A 22,049-nucleotide genomic window follows, 5' to 3' on the forward strand; every position below is an offset into this window, starting at 1 on the left:
TCGTGTCGTTCCAGACCAGCCTGTACATAAAAATCTGGTAATCCCTTAATTCACTAACAGCTGTTCTCTGCAAATTACGGCTAAACTTAAAAAGTGTCAATTACTTTCAAATTACATGTCTGTCATTATAACACGAAGATAGTTTTGAAGAAAATGACTGGATTTCGTGAGGAGATAACGCATCTTTAACAGGTGGTGACTCTTTACTAGCAGCCGGAAGTTTTTGTTTTTAAATCGTTTCTTTGTTTTAGCACAACTGTCAGTTCTGTTCGGGATCTTCATCATGTGCGAGCCTTGGACGAGTGTCTTGGTACATAAGGTAAGTTAGCATACTAAACCTTCAATACTAATTCTGATTTCAAAATTAGCTAAATTGATAGACTAATTATAACACGAAGCAATATTTTCCATGTATTCTATGATCTTTGATAAATGCGAAAGTGCAATACTCACAGTTTAATTAAAATTAGAGAATACGCAATGCACGATAAAATAAAACTTATCAGACAAACTTGTAATATACGTTCATATATAGGGTGTTTCACATAATATTGCGATTATGTATTTCCAGAGATCTGACTGTAAGTTAAAAATAAAGACTTTATTGTTGGAAAGATTAAGCAACAAAAGTCGACTATTCAGAAATTTATAGCAACTTAAAAATCGAAAAACAAAGTGCAACTATTAAATAACTCATAAATAACCAATGATTCCAGCGGAGGATCTAGGCAGGGGCCGGTGATAAAAATAATTTAAGCTATTATTTATATATATATTATTGAAAGTTTATAGTAAACTCATGATATACCTACCATAGTCTGGATTCTTGCTCCCTCCCCTCTCCCGCAATTTTTACCTTCTAGATCTGCCGCTGGATGATTCTAATTTTAATTGAGAAGGGATGAGGTTTAAGAAACAATGTAGACTAGGTGATTAGTTTTCAGAATCTGTTATTGAACGGTATCATAGCGAGGAGAAAGCTAACTTGAAGCAACCATTATCAAAAAATTTGAGGAAGGTAAAATTGACCGTTACACAGATTTTCCCCTACCTCTATGAGGATGACGCCCAAGAATCCTGAACCAATTAATTCTATTGTGTTTGATCAACAAATTATGAGAGTACTCATATTTTCATTGCGTGGCTTTTCCACGCATTGACTTTCATTCCTAATGATTTTCTACTCGTGGCTATTCCCCGAAAGTCATAAATCAGGATCTAAAAGGATAATAAAATCCTTGGATCTCTTTGAATCGAGAACAAAAACAACAAATTGTTAACTACTCTGCTTTTTTTTTTTTAAAAAAAAAAAAAAAAGATGAGTATAATTTGGGAATTTTTCCAAATATCTGAATATTGTCAAATTATGTTGCTGGTTATTAGGCTAAGTTAAAGGATATGTACCCAGTTTGTATGTAGTATGGATGGAATATTTCCTTTTTCCTTTCTGTTAGTGTTTCTTCCTATGTTGGGAAATTCTTTAATGATTGTCTCTCCTAATCTTTCAGAACATTTGATCTTATGTTCAATGATATTTTTGCACTGTTTTATGCACGACAAATGCTTCTGTTTGTATTCTATATAATTTTAATTCACGTAAAATTTGCGTACGTACATTCTGAGACAGATTTCACACAAAACCGGAAAAGATTCGCAAATGCCCACGTAAACTGTGACCAAAGTAAATCAGCTTGTGTAAATGTCTCACACTGACAAGTAGCTCGAATTTGGCTAATTTCAATCAATATGTTAACGAGTAAAGAAAAGCAATGTTGATATTTCAATGTTGAATAAACATTGGTAATTAGTTACTGAAAAACCTGATACGAAATCCACCATAAAAATCATTCGTAAAAATGCCCTTTAAATTTTCTAGGTAACCATTTGATCAATTAAAAATAATCATTTGTTGACATTTTCCAGTTTTCATCAATCGAAAATAAACATTTGTTCACATATTTCAGCCATATACTCTACCATGTATTCTAGTAACCGTTGTGTACAAAGTTGCAAGTATTAAAAGAGGAAATCATGCATAATTGTCCATAGAAAGGTTATCTCATCCAACATTAGAATTCAATAAGACGGTCACAATTTACTTATTTATACAAGTATCTTACCGGGAGCAAATAAAAGGTTTAATTACTGTAATGATTAATATTTCATACTACCAAGTGCATATTATGTTTACTTCATTCACCCGTGATCGAATCTGTGCTAATGAGCAAGACTAATTTCTAAGGGAAAAAGCAGAAAACATTCTTACCAAGCTACAGGGAGTAAAAGCTACGAAATCACCAAGAGAGAATTCCTATTCTTAGAACGCTAAATTGATTTGAAGAGAGAGAGAGACAGAGTGAGAGAAAGCATGGATTCTTGCTATTATTATTATTATTATTATTATTATTATTATTATTATTATTATTATTATTATTATTATTATTATTATTATTATTATTATTTTACTCGATAGCGGAAGTGGGTGATTCCTATCACATCTGGTTTTGGTAGAGATATCAAGTTGAGTTCGAATATAGGCCTATTTTCGTTGACCACAGTTTGAGAAACGCTGGACCAGTGACACCAATCTAAAATGTTATAAAAATCCTATCTGGACAGGGAAAATGACAATTTTGCCTCTAAATTTCTCACGTTACACTCGTTACGAATATAATATATGAAGAAACTTTTCATTACTTGAAAAATGAATATTGTTTTTACAATATCTGAATGAGTTGCTCGTAGATTTCGATCTTATCTCATTATAAAATAGTTTATTAAATGTTTTCTTTAATCGAAAAAATGGTATTTGATCTCAGAAATCCAGTGTCTACATCGCGACCTTGTGTCATCAACTTCTACTGAGATAACGATACTTGGTTCTCAAGTATTTTGTAAGGAGCATCTTAATACTTCTGTGTAGGTCTACTCGTTTACTATTTTACTTTTCTTCTTTCATGGATTCGTTCGTATATTTTCTTTTCCTTTCCAAAATGTTCAAGTTAGATTTGTTTGAGTTTAACGTCCCATGATTATGCTTGCATGCCTAAGGGAGACGGGACCTACTGATTATAGTGGAACCCGAACCACTTTTTTCGTTCAACTGTACCCCCACTGGGAATCGAACCCCGGACCACCCGCACCAAAGGCAAGCGTGCTAGCCACTAGGCCCAACAGGAGTCAATGTTCGAGCTAGAATTGCATTCCTTGGCGCTTGGTTTGTAAGCATCTCATATGGTTAACTAATTCACAAACCACTTCAGCACTAGCATGCACCTTCCCGACAGCAAAGAATATATCTAGTCTACTCGTGGAAAAATGTCGAATCTGACGATAAACATTCATTTCTTGATTATTGATTACATTTTTATGTCTGTAGAAAATTTGTTTGACGTGGATTTTTTATATGTGTGCATATATGAAAAATCCCATATCCTCTTCCGAAAAGTCAACGTAAACAAAATCTATGAAATGGGATTTATAGTACAACAGGGCTGCCAACTCTGGAATATAAAAAAATCAACACCTCTTCAGTTAACCTATGATAAGGTCTAAGTGTGAAGTATCTCTGTTCGAACTCATCCATGGGAAGGAAATGTATTATCTTTGCACAAAAGTACACTAGCACTTGTATTCTGCATATCCTTAGTACATTCAGTAAGCTTGATAGATACATTCTGCTATAAATGTGAAACTGAAATCGGCATTGATCATTTTATTATATTTACCAGTAACTGCCACTTCTTTAAAATTATCTAAACAGATGAACATAATATATTAATCCAGTGGCGGATCTAACCCAGGGCCCGGTGACCTAGTCCCCCCAGTGTTTTGAATGACAAAACAATTTAAGGTATTATTTATATATTTTTGAAAGTTTATAGTAAACTCACGTTATACCTGTCATAGTCTGGGTTCTGGTATCCCCCCTCCCAGTTTTTACCTTCTAGAACCTCGTTGGTAGATGGTGAAAGGTGACAGTTTTGGATTTACATAATGAAAGTTATTTTTTAAAGCTATACTTCGAACTAGATTAAATTGCTTCGAACTAGATAAAAATTTGAAAAAGCTGGTCATAAAGGAGATGGTAAGAACTTTGTACCGGTCACTGGCTTGAATGAAAATAACAGCAACATTTCCGGCCAGACCGGTGAAAGACCGGCATGTTGGCAACCCTATTGTACAAGCTGGCATCACTGCGCAGGTCTATGGAAACGACCGATCGCTGCCTGGATACAGAAGTTCGTAAATCGAATTTCATCCAGCATAAGAGCTGTACTCGCTATTGGTTTAACGAATAACCTCCGTCTTGCGTCTACCTCCCTCTGTTTTCCCGCCACACGAAATACTTCACTGGCTGTCTCATACGATAGGTCGATACAGAGCTCAATGAATGCAATCTAAACGATTTTCCAATCTTACGCTAGCACATGCTTTGTATATCGTAGTTACTTCATCAGTACAGTGCTGCCATCTATTCTTCATTGGACGTCTAGCAAGGTTTGCAAATAATTCATTTCGACGGAGAATTGAGGGGAAAGAAGCAAGGGCAAGGCATAACATTTTATTGCATAATTTTTCCATTAGAGAGAGAGACAGAGAGAGAGAAAGAGAGCAAGAAAACACAAGGACTACCAACAGAAAAGGTGGGCAGATTGAGAACGGGTCAGTTGCGCTGATTTCTCTATAAGTTGGGGAGGGGTTCACGTATGTTTATTTTCTTGTTAGGGATCGTCTACCAATACACTAATAAGAAGAATAATAAATATATGGGTTCCCACGCATACTTCGAGAGTACCTGGACCCCCTTTATACAATCCATTGTCCCAAGACATCATTATTGTAACTACTAGTTTTTTCCTCCAAGCAGACATGGGCTGGCCCACCGGGACACTGGAACATGTCTCAATGCGATCTCAGAAACATCACGTTGTAAATAAAGATACAAGTTTCTTTAATAATAAAATCCTGCAGTTGTTGTTGGAAAAGAACCTGTGAAAGGTACAGTGCGCCCTTTACATAAAGCGCCTGCAAAACATCACATTCTAGATAAAATGTTTTAGTTGTTCTTTTGTCCTTCTCTCTGTACTTCCTGCTGCTACTCACTTATTTAAAAAAAAAAAAAAAAAAAAAAAAAAAAAAAAAAAAAAACTTTCAGAAGCCAAGCACTATCCATTATAACGCAATTTAAATAATTGAAGTTTTCTGTTCGTTTTTTCTTAAATTCTTTAGAAAATATATTTACAAATTTGATTGTTTTTGGGTGTTTTAGAGCAGTGTTCGAATCAGTGCCTATTGCGTGCCTCGTACATTTCTAAAATATGGCTATGTTCATTTGTTGGTATGTTTATTTTCATTTTGTTTGACAAAAAATTATCACAAGAACTAATAAATCTAGTAAAGAAATTTTCACAGTTTAGCTATTTACGTTACTAAAACACTTTTGTGGGTTTTAATAGACAAAATCCTCCTAAATCCATATATATATATATATATATATATATATATATATATATATATATATATATATATATATATATATATATATATATATATATATATATATATATATATATATAATTATTCATGTTTGTATGGACACCATTTGGTAGAGTTGTCCAACGTCGTCGTTAGTATTCCAACTCGCACCTGGCCTTAAGCCTTTGACTTGCTGTACGTTATAGATTAAAGTTGTACAATCGTCTTTAGTTAAAAGCTCTCATTTTTTATATTTATTTTTTGATTTTTTTTAAATGTTAGTTTGCCCAGCAACCCACTTGCGCTTACACAAATATTAATACTAAGATCTAATTATGGTTCTGTTTATCAGTGACACTGTAAAAGGTGAGGGGAAATGGGTCCGAGTTCTGAAGCTTGGTATTTGCTAGAGACCCTATTTCATATGCGCTTTGCAATCCATGTGCCACATGTTCCGAATCATAGGGTCTATAAGAATTATATTTCTGGGCACTACTAACATTTATGATCTAAGTTCGTCGTATGTGAGGAATGACGACCCTCGGCGGAAGAGTTAGGATAGGAAGAAAGGATTGAGGGAAGAATGAAGCGATCTGAGACATCTATGTTAAGTACTATCCCGACATTTGCCTGGTGTGAATGAGGATATTCCAGGTTTAATCTGGTCTGAAATTCTTTTACATCTTTTGGGTTCTCCCGCAAAAACCGAGATCATTTACGTTACATGGGGCCACACTCACGTTACACTATAGACGAGCGCTTTTAATTTCACTACAACTGAACAAGTTGTTAATTGTAAGTAATGTGAAAAAACTGATTTCTCAAACGGAAGTTAATTTGTGTGGACAACAGTTTGTAGCTGACAATATACACGAAATTTTGAAAAACGTACCAACCATTTAGGATTTTTCTAGTAGCATGCTTTCTAGTCAACTGGATAAGGTTATTCATATACTTGAACACCTTATAGCAAACGTTTGGGAGATGAAAACCTTCTTACAAACGTTTATTCATATCAATTAATTGCTATGCTTTATTTCTAGTCTCACGTTCTTCAATGTGTTGATCAGATTCAAAAATATTTCCGATCTCCCATCATGCTCTTTCTGAAAGTTACTTGCACACTAATTTAAGTATCAACCATTTTTTTTCTCACCTGCTCCCTAAAGTTTCAACGTCGCATGATTATTCCTTTCCGGATATAACTTGGATGTTTGACATACCAGAGTAAACGGGAGGCAAGGTGAGCGATAGCGAGCGAGGTAGGACACCAGCATCGAAGGCACAGGAGCAGAGATGTTTGTCTCAGGTTTTAACTTCACCCTGGTCTCTCAAATTTCAATTTCGATTCAAAATCCAAACCAATCATTCTGATGGTTTTTAATGATTCTTTTGAATAATAATAAAAAAAATCGTTTATTTCGAAAATTTTAAAAATATATTTACATTTTCACTGCCCTCCATCCCCATACATACACTTTCAAATTTCTATCCGAAACTGTAGTTAATCGATTATTTTTCGTTTGTTATTGATCGTTTTGAAGAAAGAAGAAAACTTTGTTTCGAAAATCATAAAAAGATATTTACAAAATAAAGTTGGGATGGCACTAAATTTACCCCGGTCCCTCCATTTAATAATTTCGAGTTTGTAACTCATTGTTTCGAAGAAAAATCGAAAATATTTGAAGATACGTTGATAATAAAGTGGATTGTCACCTTCACTCTTGTTCTGCACTTTAAAATATCGTTCAAAGCAGAAAATGGTTAATAGGGGTCTAATGAGAAGAGAAAACAATCAGTAATGTACTCAGAAATTTGTCAGGAGGAAAGAGTTAGGCCAAGTTTGTATAATTTCAAGTGTTTATGTATTTATCTTAACCTGATAAATGTTTATTTTTGCATCTTACTCAACGCGAGGGGGGATACAACTCCGAAATCCCTCTCCTTGCATACCCCACTGAACAGAATAATACTGTTTGAAAGCAGCACATATTTAATAATAGTACAATAGGCCTGCGTTTTATTGCTTTAAGAATTGCTTAAAAGCAAAAACCTATAATAGTAATAATAATATTTGAAGTAAGGCAGCCTGCAGATTCGATAACAAACCAGTATTTCGTTATTTTATTTAAAACTTGTAAAATGAGAATCGAAACTCTACAACGAATACAGATTGAGTAACAACGCAACGTCGTACAATTGTTTTATTGATTACAAATTGAGAAGAAAGAGAGTAATACTATTTGAAACAAACAAAGATTAATTCATTCTCCCTTTATATATTAAACAAATAAGTGTCACGTGTACACCACGTGACTAAGTTTTGTTATGTATGGTGTTATATTTTTTTAATATTATTGAAATCATATGTATTAATAGATTTGTATCATTTCCGGTTTTACAAGATATATTAGAGTGGAGACGAAATATATTCTTGGAATACTTAATTGGTTGAACAGAACCGCTTCTTGCTATATAGTACCGTTTTCACTCTATGACGATCAACGTTCAAACATGACCCATGGTTTTTGCTGTAGCTATGTAGAGCAATATTGAGATCTGCAGACCTAGTGGATTTCTACCAGTTCCGGTTTTAGAATAGTCATGATGTGTGTTCTTGAGATATTTAATCGGTTGCAGGAACCTGCTTCTATTTATTACCCTTTTTAATATATAGTGATCAACGTCAAATCCGCAAATGGTTGATTTCTACCACTTTGGTTTTATTAGAGAGATTATAGTGGAGAAGAATATACTTTTGGAACGCTTTAATTGATTACAGAATACTGCTTCTCACTATCTATGTATTGCAGTTTTTGATCAATGGTAGACTAATTAATGTTAAAACCGCAAGTGAATAATTTCTGTCACTTCCGGTTTGCACAGAGGGTTGAGAGAGAAGATTATTATTATGTCTAGAACGTTTAATCGATTTTTAAAAAACTAGTACTTGCTACCTGTTACCATTTTTTCTCCATATATATCTATTTTGAAACGAGAAGTTGTGGAATTCAAACACATTACATCTTCATCCTTAACACTTTATGTTTGAATTCCGCAACAACTTCCGGTTTCAAATTTGAAATTTGGAAGGTCAGTGTGAACTTTTTCCCATTCAATTTTATTCTGTAAGTGACTTAATGATTTTGAAATTGAAATTTGAGAAACTATGGTGAAGTAAAGAATACTCGAACCTTATTTCGTAAATATCTCCTTAAGGTTTTCGAAACAAACTAATTTTCGTTCAAAACAATCAATAACAAACGATTAACTCCGGTTTCGATTCAAAATTTGAAAGTAGGGGTCAGTTTGAAGTTGCCTCTCCCAACTTTATTTTGTAAATTTATTTTGAAGTTTTTTGAAACAATTTTCTCTTCAAAACAATCAATAACAAACAAAAACCAAACGATTGATTTTGGTTCTGAGTCGAAATTTGAAAGTGGGGGCAACTTCACAGGCGTTTCAGATAATGGACGGAAATAATAGCGGCACACACACACACACACACACACACACACACATATATATATATATATATATATATATATATATATATATATATATATATATATATATATATATATATATATATATATATATATATATATATAACGTTGGTAATATCAAAGTGAGTTAACAACTGTTTTCTGCAAATTACGGCTAAAAATAAAAAGGTATCATGTACTATCAAATTACATGTCCACTAGGGTCTACTAACAGGAAGTCATTGGAAGTAATAACTTGGTTTCGTGAGAAGATAGCATCTAACAGATGCGACTCTATTTTGCATGCGTTTTTTACTTTTATTTTTATTTTTATTTCTATTTTTAAAATTTTTTCAAACAACAAATGCACACTAACATGCAACATCAGTCTGTTTGAAATCTTTGTTATGTGAGAACTTCGGACGACCATCCTGCCACACAAGGTAAGGTTAACATAAGAATCCCATAATACTTATTTTGAATTCAATGTATTTTTTTACCTGAGTCGGTGATTATAACGGAAAGCAATGTTTTTCATTTACTCTATAGCCGTTTCATAAACATAATATTGATGGTTTAACTCAAGGGTGTGCAACTTAGAACAGTGGGCGGGCCAATCAGAGAGCACTAAAAGATTCGCGGGCCTCACTGTAGGTATATCATTTTACTACAATTGAGTAGTATAGTATTAAATGATGGAACATGTTGATCGTAATTGAATCACTGATTGGAAAAAGGGAATAAGTGCATCAGACCTAAGTTTTCAATAACGTTAAAAAACCTTCTAGAGGCGTTGTTTGTATTTGTTGCAAAAAGTGTATAATTGATTACTTGTAGCAAAACAACTAACAAACACTAAGACAACAAGAAGAATCTTGTATTGCAGCCCTGGAATTGGTTAGAAAAGCTTAAAAATGGAAAAAATATTCCCTTTTTCCAATCAATTAAAGTTGGGTGCAATTGTAATTGTGTGTAGGGTATGTAATGTGCAGTTTGATAGAAAGCTATGAAAATGTACATGTTGAATGCAATGTTGTATGTTAATCTTGGATATATGTATTCGAACTATCACGCATATTAGGCTTCTAACACTTTTATTGTCACCGTTCGTTTTTCTGTACAGCACATGTTATTCGTACAGCAAGAAAAGTAATACAATAGACAACTGAACAAAATACGTAGCAAAATACCTTGTCACAGTAGAATGGGTTTACATAGGTTCCTATCCGTCTGCATCTTCGTCTTCTACAGTTTCTTGATCAGTGGTTTTCCATGAACGAATCATCCTATAAAACTGTTTGTATTGGTCAGGTATGTATTTGATGATTTGTGAAGAATCGTTGATCTTTTTCTGATTGATCGAGACTTGCCAATCGTATGCCTTTGACGTTGGCAGTGCAACGTTTGTGACATTACTTTTGAGTAATCGAAAAATATCAGTTCTTAGTCCATTGATAAACTTATGAGCTTGGACATAACCTGGAGATTCTGCTTTGTAAACAGTGTCTCTATTTACTTACTTGGAATTTCACTGTTTTGTCCACAATGCTACCTGAAGATTTCTAAAGCGGTTACCACCAATGTTTAAAATCTAAGATTTCTTCATTGACAACTTCGTAAACCTGAAATGGAGGATCAGTATTTGTTGCATTCCTAATTATGTGGCTATACTGTGCTGGTAAATAAATGCGATTGTGTCGTTTGAGTTCTGGTTTGATTACAGCAAAATTTCGGTCACATGGTAAAAACTGTGACCTCTGACAGGCAAATATTGGTGTATAGTGGGAACCGTTATGATACGGTCAGGCTGAAAAGCATTCATGTCATTGAATGATTGCAGTTTTGACCACCACTTGTATCACTGAAAACATGTAAATCTGTAACTGATTGGGGCAAAAAGTTCTCCATAGATTGTGCAATGCAAAAAGAAGGCGAAGTATCGTAACGAAAGCAGAGGGCTCTGGTGGTTGTCTACTTACACACAGTCTCACAGTTGTGGTCGTGTCCTGTAGTGACTGTAAGAAGGAAATAAGAAACGTAGTTATTCCCTTTTTCTAATCAGTAAGAGATTTTGCCTTCTACATTGGTCACATAGAGTTGCCCAAACATTCCAATTTTCTACTCAACGATGCAACTATCTTAAAGGAACACATCTGCTATCTCAGGTTAAAATCGCAAAAAATTGTACTTATTCCCTTTTTCCAATCAGTGGTTCAATTTACATTACAATAACACAAAACAACTGTTTTACTGGTAACCAAAATATTTACTCACTAAAGAGGAGCAGAATAATATATTTAGAACTTTGTCGGTACATCTAGCAATCCTTATACCGAGAGAAATTTTCCCCAAGTACCTGTGCTTGTCTTCAGGGCGTTACCACGTTTCGCACTGTGTGATCGATGGAAAATTTCCAGTTCACTCTTAACAGGTTTCGTAAAAAAGAAACATTATAATAATTGTTGTTTTCAATAACTGACCCGCGGGCCGGAAGACAGGGTTAGGCGGGCCGCATATAGCCTGCGGGGCGGCTGTTGCACACGGCTGGTTTAGCTACAGAATGAAAAATGGACGGTGAAAACAAAGCGTATCTAACTTACTTGTAAATATGGTATGCTCATTAAAAGGGTGTTATACCACGCGGCTATACGCGAGATTCTGAACGTAGAAATGATAAAACAGTGGCCTTATTTCTGGATCGGGGAGGGCAGGGGCAATTGCTTCCCCCTAAATTTAAAAAAGACATATGTTTTTTTTTTTTCAATTGTATATTAACATATCAATAAAATACATGAAATTTTTACTTAAGTTTAGATTCTTGCACACACTTACACACACGCAAGCAAAATTATAAGAGATGCTCCTCAAGTATTAATAGTTTTGAAGATTCGGAAGCAAAGTCGACTGTTTCGAAATTATAACAATATAGAAATTGAAGAATAAAGTTCGACTCTTAATTTTTGTTTGAGGAGGATGGAGATTAAGAAAGAAAGAAAGAAATAGAGAATGGAACAGGCGATTAGTTCCTAGTAGTCCTATCTATAAGGAATATCAGTTGTGAATACGACAGATTTATAACTAGCAGGTTATTCTAGGGAAGACATTTATTTTTTTCAGGGCGGTGGGGCTTTCTACATGCTAACTGCGAACAAGAAGTCCTTTTTTCTCAATGTCAAAGCATTAGTAACTCACTATGCTTACATATGTACATATACTACTACCATTAGGACCTACTACTACTACTACTACTTCTACTTCTACTACTACTACTACTACTACTACTACTACTACTACTACTAATAATAATAATAATAATAGCAAACAGAAGTGAGAGCTCTACCACTGAAACGTATTGAAATCAAAGTGAAATAGGTGGATGATATCCTTTACCAACGCGAAGGATAGCTATATAAAACCGGCTTTGCTCCTTCAAGACGGATACACACCAATTTACCTTATATATAAGGGTAATGTTCTCTCTTTTCTTTATGCCTATCAGTGCTTAATCTTGAAATGCTATGTTTCTCCAACTTCCGGTTTAAATACACGGATAGGGGTGAAGATGATACATTCTTGCCGCACTGAATTAAATGGGAGACATATCTTATTAGAAAATGTCTTACCGTTTTTGCACTGCCAAACAAATATTGAAACCGCAAGTGGTAGTGACTTCTACAATTTCCTGTTTCAGTAAAGATATAAGGTTGGAGATGGAACCTATTGCTTTGGATGATTTTTTTTTTTAAATGGAATCTCGCTTTCTTTTTTCCTTTTTGGTATGTGGCAGTGTTCAAACCTATATTTTTTTTAAAAAAAACTTTTCTTCTAAGGGTAGGTAAAACTGAACCCATATTAAAAAGATTTGTCTCGCTATATCGTATAGTGGAGAACAATACTGAAACCGCATTTGATAGTAGATTTTTGCCACTACCAGTTTAATTCAACTTTACACTCATGATCAACATTACAACCGGAAGTGATTAATTTCTTCCATTTCCGGTTTCGAATAGAGAGTTAACAGACGAATTGGAACATATTTTTGGGACATTGAATCCATATCAAAAAGAGAATTTCTGGATATCTCTTAACATTTATACTATCGAAAGTATTACTATCGAGTCTATCAATATTGATAGTATCGACAGACGGATTGATATAGCTGTTCTATGAGATTCCTCATATTTCTGCAAGGCATACTAATAGAGATAGTAAAAGTGCACAGTATTAAGAATCTTGATATAGAGGAGTAACTGGGTAGATTGAGAATAATGATTACAGATAACAGGTATTAAGGAATGATAATTACAGCTTTATTTTACACCTAACGTCCATTATGGGGGCGTGGTGGCTCGGTGGTAGACCGTTCACCTCCGGTACTTGGGGTCCCTGGTTCGCGCCGTGTGGACTTTGTGGTGGACAAACACCGTGCTCGTGGGTTTTCTCGGGGTTCTCTCGTTTCCTCCCACTTTCTTTATTCCACCACTTCATTCATTTCTCATCATCACCGTCTCCTTTAGCCTAACCGGCATAAGCGTGGGACGTAAAACTAAAAGATTTCATTTCATTTTCATTTTTAACGTCCATTACCCGTTTCGCTGGCTTAAAACAAAAGCTTTAAATGCCCAAATCCATTTCTGATGTGATTAGTTTGTTGTTGTTTTGTTTTAAGCTGCAAGCTGGCTTACGCGGTTTTTGTGTGTCTTCGTGATTTTAATGGAAATTGCCTTAATTATGTATGGTATTAATTATTAACACATAATCTTAAAAAAAAATGAAAACTGAGAGGAAATTCATAATTTTTATAATTTTCAAACTTCGTTTAAGATTCTAAATTAGTGTGTGATAGGCTACGTAATTTACTTGAATTTTACTTTTCTGTAATTTTTGGATTAATGTAGAAATTTCTTTCAGTTAACATCCTACGATCATGCATGCCCTTTATGCTAAGGGATGTTGATTTTGTTGATTTTGAGTTTAACGTCCCTTGCTGCAGCGAGGCTATATGAAACGGGACCTACTGAATAGACCTAACATGGAATCCATATCACATGAGCTCCCGACGGAAATCAAACCCGGGTCTCCCACTCCAAAGGCGCGTACGCTTTTTAGGCTAAGGGAGGCGATGAATAAGACAAGTGAATGCTATTGGAATAATTGGTGGAATGAGAGCATGGGAGGAAATGGGATAACCCCTAGCTAACTCACGGACACCTATGTTGTCCATCATAAGCTTACTTGGGCGGGGATCGAATCAGACATCCAGCGCACCAGAGGTAAGTGCTCTACCGCCGAGCCATTGTGTATAGGTTAAATAACAGAACGACAAGGCAAGCTTTGAGTACAACTTGTGGTCGCGGACCACAGTTTGAGAAATCCTGCTCCATAGTAACGACGATGCTGGATGGCTACAACGATTTCCGCTGTTGTATCCAGCTGCGAACCTCTCTCAAGCACAAGAACCACTCGCTATTGGTTGAGCGCATAATCCCCGCCTACTGTCTCTCTCTCTCTCTCTGCTCCCCTAACACGAAACATTTCACTGGCTCTCACACACTTGTTAAACGATAGGTGGCTACAGAGCTCAACCAGTCCGGATCTAAAACCTAATATTCTCGCAGCACTCTTTTTGTATGTTGTAGTTATTTCTTCATACAACTCACTTGCTCAGTTGAAGTTTCGTAAATTAATTTTCAACGGATAATTTAGAGGAATGAAGGAAAATACACTAATTTTATTGCCTACTTTTCCATCAGAGAGAGAAAAGCAGGGACAAACATACATAATATATCTTCCCCACAAAGAGAAAGCACTGCTAATTAAAACTATGTACAAGTCCCGGGTTCGATTCCCGGTGAGGGCACTCGGTCGAAAAACAGAGCTCCCTCGTGGTTAAGCGGTTAGCGTACACGCCTTTGACGTGGGAGACCCGGGTTCGATTCCCGGCGGGAGCTCATGTGGTTCGGATTCCACGTTAATCAGTAGGTCCACGTCTCACATCGCCTCGCTGCTGAAAGGGACGCTAAACTAAAATCAACTCAACTCAACTTGGTCGAAAAACAGTAAAAGCTTTTTCAGATCAGCCATCCTGAGTGAGTTTTTTCTGGGTTTTCCTCATTCACACGAAGTAAATGCTGGGATGGTACCGAACATATAGGTCCCAGGCCGTTTCCTTTCTTCCTTACCTCTCCTCGGATAGCGTGATCACCGAAGGACGTCATCCCTCATCTATGGCGGGCTAACATGGAAAAAGATGCTGAAAGCCCAGAAATCAAATTTCTAATAATAATCCTAAAACTATATACAGATTAAGAATGTCCCAGTTGCGCCGATTTCTATATAGGGAAATTGGGTGGGGGTGTTCAGGCATGCCTTTTGTTATCAGATATTGTCTAACAAGAATTCATTAAGAAAAATCAAAGGCACATTCAACGATACCCCCGATTGCTCATAGACCCGTCATAGAGAGTATCAATATTATGACACAGGATTTTATTCGGCAAACTCAAATCTTAGTGTTATAAAGCACGTATTCTGAGAACTTTCTCTTTATACAAAGTGCGCTTTCATAAGAGGGTTGCTTGCGCTAGGTATGCCTATTCTTCCCAACAGTTATTTTACTCATACCCCCAACATCCTTGCTAGTACGCTCGTAATGCGGTCATTTAATTATACAGTTTGTGAACATAATGAGAGAGAATGGGACTCAAACTAGGGGACAATTAGGCAACGAAATCAAATCAAGAAGTTATTTTTCATTAAAGAACATCTGTATGATAAAAAGAACTTTATTCAATGTGAATTAATTCGTTAAGCTTAAATATTGGGAAATTATTGACAAATATTATTTCGTAGCTAACAAAACACGAAGTTCAAGGAGATCTTCAACCACGACAGCATCTTTTGTAAATATGGAGGTTGTGAGATATTATTTTATAAAATAACATAACAAAAACATGAAATCAAAATTGTAACCTTGTGAAGGCTTGTTACGGTTATCGAAAATATGAATAGAAAAAAAAAAAAGCTTAAACCTAGACATACGTCATCCTAACGTCTTCGATAACAGTTCTTTAGGTAATCATGAAAATCATTCTTAACCATTTTCCTTGTAGAATGATATTGACCTTGTCTTGAATCAATCCAGCTTATTAAAGTCGTTATTTTTAGCAGATGGCTAAGTACTACTGACTTCCTGTCAGGAGATTCCGGATTGCAAATAGATCTACTCTCCTGTCATATGACGTGAAACTGGCATCGTGCTGTTTTTTACGCTCACAATCCGAAGATTCACTTTAGGATACTTCCAGTCTGGAGACAAAGGCGCTCAAGACATCAATAATATTTATGGTTGCGTTATAGTCTCGGTTCAGACGAGCAGAAAAGTCTGCTGCGGACCCTCGCGAGCCGGAAATACATTGGTTCTTATCATTCATGCCACACGAGCAGACTTTCCTGCGCAACTCTGCTGCGGACCCGCAGCGGGCACAAATTGAGTTGCGGGGACTGCTGGTAGGGATGCGCACGAGATGAGTCGAGACTAGGGATGGCCACATTTTTTCGAAAAATACTTTCTCGAAAAATGGATTTTTCGAAAACGAAAAACGAAAAACGAAAAATTTTTCGAAAAACGAAAAACGAAAAATTTTTCGAAAAACGAAAAACGAAAAATTTTTCGAAAAACGAAAAACGAAAAATTTTTCGGAAAACGAAAAACGAAAAATTTTTCGGAAAACGAAAAACGAAAAATTTTTCGAAAAACGAAAAATTTTTCGAAAAACGAAAAACGAAAAATTTTTCGAAAAACGAAAAACGAACAAATTTTCGGAAAACGAAAAACGAAAAATTTTTCGGAAAACGAAAAACGAAAAAAATCGAAACAGAAGGAGATGGAACACGAAGGGACGAAACGAAACTGATGAGAAATTTGAAGTTGCGAAAGAGCAACATTTCCTTCCCTGCCTGGTTTGATTGAAGTTATAAACAAAAGAAAAGAAACGCATCATTACATACAGATAAGCTTTACTCCCTGACTGAAATTGAATAGTATCTTATTTCGCTGATGCGGCGTGTTCTAATCGTAATAGCTATTTGAGACTGCTTTTAGCTAGCTATCTCGTACTCGCCTTTGTTGATACGGTACGTGGTTTCGTATTCGCTGTGACTGAATATTTTGGTAACAATAAAAGATTGTTGTTTAGAGAAAGGACACGTGTCCTACGATATCAACACTTCTGATATGTTTATTGGCCTAGTGGGAGAAGCATTAGTTCGTTATGAGGAATACCCAACTGAGTTCATTATATCAGTTACCAACGCAGAGCTTGTTTCGAACTATATAAGATAACTGCAAGAGATATTTTCGGGAAGTATTTACAATGGGAAAGTCGAATATATTGGAACATTTCACTCGTGAAAATGATGGTGTTTCTTCAAAATGCAATTACTGTCGAAGTATTATCCACAATCGAAATTCAACGACTGGCTTGTGGTACCATTTAAGATCACGACACGTTGGTGTTATACAGGAAACATCAAGATAGCAGTCACTGGAAGAGATTATTGAGGCCGAGGGTGATCCAGAGATGGAGCCACAAAAGAAACAGAGGTAAGTGATTGTACATTGGTGTCATTTGAATCTTCTAGCCCCCTCCCCGAGTGGGGTAGATAAGATTTATTTAGAGGATACTCGTGTTTGACACTCTTAGAGTAAAAATAAAAAAATAACGTGACACGAACACACTTAGTGGACTATTTATCTTTACACTCTTGTAACTTTTAGAATAATATAAAAAAAGGCTGAAATTTTGTTACAAACTAAGGATGCTACAGTATCACAAACATCCACAAAGATCCAGGCCCGTGCTGGCTTACTAATGAGGGCGGTGGACAAGTCTACCAAGAGGGCGCTCATACAAACGTGATTACGTTATATATATATATATATATATATATATATATATGTGTGTGTGTGTGTGTGTGTGTGTGTCTGTGTCTTTTGGAAGATTTAATTCCTGTCTCCAAGATAAAAAGAAAAGTATAGACCAACCTGGGTGTAGAAATGCCTCGGAGCGATGACCATCCGAAAATTTTCGGAAAAATGCAAAAACAGACATACTCCAGAACAAAATGTCGGATTGAAATTGGGCAAAAGTGAATGTCCATTATTTTTAGTCATAGATTCCATTAGTGTACAATCGGATAAAGTGCAGTGGCGGTGCAAGGGTGGCTCCCAAAGAAACTGGGGGAGCACAGTTGTCTTCAATATTGGGAGACGGGCAGATTTAAGGCTTTTTTTGGTGGCGAAGGGGCAGATGAGACTAAGATGAATCTGCTTTCTGAGGTGAACATGTATACTATATATCAGGCGATGTAGATGAAATAGTGGTAAATATCAGTATTACAAATCAGTGCCATGAACTTATTCTGAAATCTGAATACATGCATATTTGTAATTGGTATGCTTCTACTTAGACCGCATTAAATTTTAGGACACTTATTTTATAATAACTTAAATAATGACTTTCCCAAAACTATGAAGAAAGAAAATAAATTATGTATGACGCAAGAATACTATTATTTGAGAAAAATGATGATGATCTCAATAGCATTATAGGAATCGTTACAGGAATTAAATAAATAGACTAACAATAATTAAAGACGAATTTAATGTATTGAAATTGGGGGGCAGGCTCCCCATTTCCTCGGGATTTATGCCCTATCTACAGCTGATACAATTTTCCAGCATGAGGAGAGGCACATATCCTTTTCTGACACTTATTGCAATTTGTGTCCAAGTAACGGGAGCTGAATTAATACAGAATGGTGTGACGTAAATACGCCAGGATACGAAGTTCAGTTTGAAATATGAAAGAATACGATTCTTTTTTTAAAATGAAACAAGCCAAGAGACATCAATTTCATCTCACTTTCCTTTGTGGCAGTCGGACACAAATCATCACATTTCTCCCCCAAAAACACATTTCAAATCGAATTATTGAGGGGACAGTCCCCCGTAGTTCCAAGGTTGGGGACATGTCCCCCTCATCCTCTCGGGATTTGCGCCAATGACTATATGAATTTACTATATAGAACTGATATACAGAAGGACAATTAAAACCACTTCCCTCTAACGTGGTGTTTCGCAGGGTGCTGTATGCGCGGGACACACTGCACCCTTCACGGGTTCCTCACCCACAGTAACAGCATGTATTCATTTTATAGAACTAAGCCATACAGAAAAATAAATAAAACCGTTTATCTTTGATGTTGTTTTGCAAGGGTGCCTTGACGGGTTCTTTTCCAACGATAACAGTATGTATATTGTATAGAACTGTGCCATACAGAAGCACTAGCGGATCCAGAGGTATCGTTTGGAGGTGCGGTTCGCTTTCTGGAAGATGAGATAGCCTAAAAGTGACCAGAATTTTAATTTGCAAAAATGGGACACATATGAATCCGGGGCTGGAGAGGAGGGGGGGCGTAAACCTGATTCTCAGATTATATTTTGTGACCCGATTTTTATTATTATTATTATTATTATTTTTATGAAAGTATATTCTTTCTCTAGAGTTAAATTAAATACGAACTTCCGTTTCGGAGGCGTGGCGGTATCATAATTCACTTCACACTTAGTCACCACAATATATCAGATGCAGTGTCTTGCACAGTACTTACACAAAGTACTATATTGACGATTGCATTTATATGTCACCTGTTATCTGCCACGAGCCTCTCCCATATCTCCTCTGTGTATATAAATATAGCTTCCCTTTGTTTCACTAAAGTGATCGCAAGAAAACATGAAGTTTGATATAACTATCAATTTCATTATCCAATAGAATGCCTTGACGTTCGTCGACCCCTATCCATGACATTTTTTTTCACTGTCTCTCTGATCTGATCTTTGATCTATGGCGCTATGGAAAGAACATTTCCTGAGGGCAAGATGTTGGATTTCCGTTACGTTTCGTTTTGCTAAACTCAATATTTCACCATGATTTCAGTTTATCAACATTATTGACATTTTCTTAAGTGCGCGTTAAGATTGCGGCTACATAAGTCGTACCAAAATCTTCTGATGTATCAAAGATGAAGAAAACATTTCTATGATTGGTATAGAACCCAGGATTCACGAGGAGTTGGGGAGTCATTGATAAGCCTTGACGTTATGTGTGCATGGAATAGTTCATTTCTCAAGAAAAGCTCCCAACTATACTCAATTGATGCATTTAAAGATGAATGTGTAAGGAATTCAATTTCTGGTACATTCAGGAATTTTTAACTTAAGCAGGAGAGAGCAAGAAGACAAATATAGGATACTATTACAAAAGTGTAGACCTCTATACATAGGGTATTTTGATTTGTTGCTTGAGCTTAACGTTCCATGGTAGTGACATGACGGCTAAAGGAGACGTGCACTTATTGATTGTAATGGAATCCGAACCACATTTTTCGTTGAAATGTACCCTCAACGGGAATCAAACTGGGGACTTTAAACACCGTATAGGGTATTTTGTCCGAATACTCTGCTTTTGCAGTGGTATAATTGAGTATGTAAAAAAAAAAAAAAAAAAAAAAAAGACCAGACGAGGAAGACGGTGTTGGAAATTGGCTCTATTAATTAATTTCTTAAAAGCAGCATTTAGAAACATGTATGCCTACAACAACAATAAAATTATATTATAGTAGCCTTTACCTAGGTGGGATTTCGCTCCCAGACCCCCAATTTGTTCGGAATACGGCCCTGTACAACGTAGAAAATGCTTCTACGTGTATTGTGGCACAATATTTTGCGTTCTCCCTTCTGTGTCTTTCATATACATATAATTGAATCGAGCTAAAACGCTGTCACGAAATTCAAACACCTCGCAAGGCATTTTAGTCAACCCTCACCTAATTTTTTTTTTTTTTTTTTTTTTTTGCCTTTCTACTGTACGTTAAGTGGCAAAAAATGCTCAAATACATGTTTCATTATTTTAAATGAATAATCAAATTAGCAACTTTCATGTCTCTAGCCGTAAGGAATCCCGAAATATAGGCATCTTATAATAATAATAATAATAATAATAATAATAATACAAAACGCTGAAATATATATTGAATTGTTTTAAGTGAGAAGTCCATATATCTAATTCCATGTTTCTAACCTTCAAAGATTCTTAGATATTGATATCTTATTATGATAATTGCAATCCCCGCCCCATTTTCTTTACACCTCTTTTCCCCATTTTACTGAAGTATCAAAAAATGTTGAAACGCATTATTTTAAATGAGAAATCAAAATCAAAATTTCAGTTTTCTAACCTTAAGGGATTCGGAGAGATGATCATCTTATTCAAATAATTCCCACCCCATTCCCCCTTCCTTTCTTTGAATTTCCCAAAAATCCTTCCTTAGTGATACCTTAGATCGAAAATCTTATCTACTGTCCGAATTTCAAGTTTCTAGCTTAAGCGGTTTGGCCTGTGCGAAGATCAGGACGACTTCTTTATATATGATTACAATAACAGCTTGTAGCTTGTATTATTTCCTAAGAAAAGATGAAATGCCATTAAAAGTCACAATGAATGTTTCCGTGTTGAACCCCAAAAGTCACAGTTCTTTGTTGATGTAGTAGCTAGCGGACATACCTTTGATAATTGATGCATGAGGTTCTGTGGTTTGATACAAGGTAAGTGAACATAGAACGCACTGCAGTGGTTCAGATCCAACTTTAAACTCTAGTTCTCGTTCTGTAAAGCATCGCTTTTGACAAACGACATAAATACATATCAATCAATCAACCAACCGAAAAGTCTCCTTTTAGATTCAGAGAGCTTTTCGGTAAGGAGCGCTGAATATTCTATATTTCTCTTTATTCAAAGTAAACGTAATTGAAGATTCGGGTTTTGAATCACACATCATTTTTTTCTAGGATATAGTTTTAAAATATACATTTTTAGTACAAAGAGTGATCCATCTTTCCTTCTTCCTACAGCTGTTTGTTCAACGAATAAATCATTCTCGCTCGTTTGCGGCTTATGGTGACAGTCTCAAGGAACTAGGGACAGAAGTATTTACAATTCAAATATGTCTGTATTAAGTACC

At 35.7% G+C, this 22,049-nt stretch overlaps 1 long non-coding RNA gene across 1 annotated transcript in view; it reads left to right on the forward strand.

The window, feature by feature from the left end:
• Positions 1 to 250: 250 nt before the first annotated feature.
• Positions 251 to 22,049, forward strand: part of LOC145668002 (uncharacterized) — a 42,328-nt gene continuing 20,529 nt past the window's right edge. Inside the window, exon 1 of the long non-coding RNA XR_014127941.1 lies at positions 251 to 319. This is a non-coding gene — a long non-coding RNA (uncharacterized LOC145668002). The remainder of the gene's footprint in view (positions 320 to 22,049) is intronic.

This window comes from Thermobia domestica, chromosome 1, assembly GCF_964235325.1.
Source record: "Thermobia domestica chromosome 1, izTheDome1.hap1.1, whole genome shotgun sequence".
In the NCBI taxonomy this organism is placed as follows: Eukaryota; Metazoa; Arthropoda; class Insecta; order Zygentoma; family Lepismatidae; genus Thermobia; species Thermobia domestica.